The following is a 2,981-nucleotide window of genomic DNA, read 5'->3' on the forward strand; positions in this document are numbered from 1 at the left end:
TGGGCCTTACTAAGCCATTGGGCTTGGCTTATGGGCCTTCATTGGGCAGGCTATGACACTCTCCCCCTCTTAAGTCGGCGACGTCCTCATCGCACCTTCTTCGTAGAATCTTTGTATGTGTTCTTGGAACTGCCATAAAGAGTCAGCGGGTTCCCAACTTGCCTCGCTCTCTGGTACCCCCTTCCACTTGACTAAGTACTCCCTACTAGGAGGTACACCTCACCTTCGGACAATTCGGTCAACGATCAGGTATTCTGCCTCCTTGTCGTAGGAGGTGGTGATAGCCATTGGTGCTCTTGTTGAGGTTCCACGACTTGGGTCTTCCTTGTCTCCATGGTATGGCTTCAATAGGCTTGTATGGAAGACTGGATGGATCTTGAGCTTAGGAGGTAGGCTTACCTCATAGGATACTTTGCCCACCTTCTTGGTGATCTCGAACGGGCCTTCATATCGGTGCACCAGCCCCTTATGTACCTGCCTTAGGGACTTGAATTGTTGGGGTAGAAGCTTCACAAGTACCAAGTCCCCTACCTTGAAATTTTCTGGTTGCCTCCCTTTGTCAGCCCATTTCTTCATCTTCTTAGTGGCCTTGTCTAAGTATGACTTAGCCACATCTAGCCTTGCTTGCCAATCCTTGGAAACCTTAAACACCGAAGGGCTCTTCCCCATGTAGCCAGTCATCACCATGTTTGGCGTTAAGGGTTGTTGTCCCGTGGCAATCTCAAATGGACTTTGGTTCGTGGCCTCACTTCGTTGGAGGTTGTAAGAGAACTGAGCCACATCAAGTAACTTGGCCCAGTCATGTTAGTTAGTATTCACGAAGTGCCTCAAGTAGAGCTCCAGCAAGCTGTTAATGTGCTCTGTTTGCCCATCGGTCTGGGGATGGAAGCTTATTGAGAAGTGTAGTGACGATCCCAACAACTTGAATAGCTCCGTCCAGAACCTCCCCGTGAAGCGAGGGTCTCAATCACTTATTATGGATTGTGGCACACCCCAATGTTTGACAATGTGCTTTAGAAATAGTCTTGCCACTTCTTCCGCCGTACAATCCCTTGGTGCCGCCACGAATGTGCCATATTTGGAAAATCTGTCAACCACCACCATTATTGATCCATACCCTTCGAACTTGGGTAGGGCACTGATGAAGTCCATAGAGACACTCTCCTATGGTCTTTCTGGTATGGGAAGTGGCTCCAGTAGTCCCCTGGGTGGTTGTTGCTCTACCTTATCTTGTTGGCATACAAGACAAGTTCTCACATAGGCCTCTATGTCATCCCGCATCTGAGGCCAATAGTAGGCCGCTTCCAGTAATGCCCGCATGCGCCTTTGTCCTGGGTGGCCAGCCCATTTAGTGTCGTGGCATTCATGAATGAGGTTCCTCCGTAGGTTACTCCACTTAGGTACGTAGAGTCTCCTCTTCTTAGCATAGAGCAAGCCATTTTGCTCCCAAAATCTTCGTGTCTTGCCCTCCCGTGTAAAAGCAAGTAAGCTCTTAGCCATAGGATCATGTTGGAGGCCCTCTTTAATCAACTCTAGAAGTTCCCCCTCCGGTTGGCTAAGAGAAGCTAACTCCACCTTTCTACTAAGCGCATCAGCCACCTCGTTGGCCTTACCTAGCTTGTATTCGAAGACGAAGTCAAACTCTGCCAAGAAGTCTTACCATCTAGCTTGCTTAGGACTCAACTTCTTTTGGGTTTGAAAGTAGCTAGTGGCAACGTTATCCATCTTCACCACAAACTGTGACCCAAGTAGGTAGTGTCACCACGTCCTTAGGCAATGCACCACCGAGGTCATCTTCTTCTCATGGACTGTGTAGTGCTGCTCTGTCTCATTCAACTTACGGCTCTCATAGGCAATAGGGTACCTTTCTTGCATCAACACCCCACCGATAGCAAAGTCAGATGCATCTGTGTGCACCTCAAATGGTTTGCCATAATCGGGTAGGGCAAGCACTGGTTCCCCCATGACAACCTTCTTTAAGTCCTCAAAGGCCTCTTTGCATGTGTCTGACCATAACCATGGTCGATTCTTCTTTAGTAAGTCTGTAAGTGGAGCTGCCCTTCTTGAGTGACCTTGAATGAACCGTCGATAATAGTTAACTAAGCCAAGGAAAGACCTTAGCTCAGTCACTTTAGTTGGTGCCTCCCATTCTTGAATAGCCTGCACCTTGCTCTCGTCCATTTGTAGGGTTCCACCTCTAATCTTGTGACCAAGGAACATCACTTCCTCTTGTGCAAATGCACATTTCTCCTTCTTGACATAGAGTTGATTGTCCCTTAATTCCTTGAATACGATCTTCAAGTGCTGAACGTGCTCCTCCAATGTGTTGCTATAGACGACGATGTCATCTAAGTACACCACCATGAACTTATCGAGGTAGGGGTGGAAGATCTTGTTCATAAGGGTGCAAAATGTAGCTGGGGCATTCGTGAGTCTGAACGGCATCACCAAGAACTCGTATGAGCCATATCGCATTACGCATGTTGTCTTTGGCTCATCACCTTCTGCAATGCAGACTTGGTAGTACCCCGATCGTAAGTCTAACTTGGTGAAGTACCTTGCCCCACCAAGTCTATCAAATAGATCTACTATCAAAGGAATGGGATACTTATTCTTGATTGTTACCTTGTTCAACGCCCTGTAGTCGATGCATAATCGAAGCGATCCATTATGCTTCCGTTGAAAAAGAACCGGGGCACTGTAGGGAGCTTTAGAAGGGCGAATGAATCCCGCATCCAATAATTCCTTAAGTTGCTTCCTTAGCTCCTCCAACTCTAGCGGTGACATTCTATATGGTGCCATTGCTAGTGGCTTGGCGCCTGGATCCAACTCAATGGAATGATCCACCTCCCTCCTAGGTGGAAGCCTCTTGGGCAACTCGTTTGGCATCACATCCTCGAACTCTTCGAGGACCTTCTCGATTGGCTTAGGTAGCACCTTAGTTGGACTGTCTTCCTTAGGCTCTGAGAGTGCTGCCAAGT

The sequence above is a fragment of the Macadamia integrifolia genome, unplaced genomic scaffold (assembly GCF_013358625.1).
Source record: "Macadamia integrifolia cultivar HAES 741 unplaced genomic scaffold, SCU_Mint_v3 scaffold2318, whole genome shotgun sequence".
Taxonomy (NCBI): domain Eukaryota; kingdom Viridiplantae; phylum Streptophyta; class Magnoliopsida; order Proteales; family Proteaceae; genus Macadamia; species Macadamia integrifolia.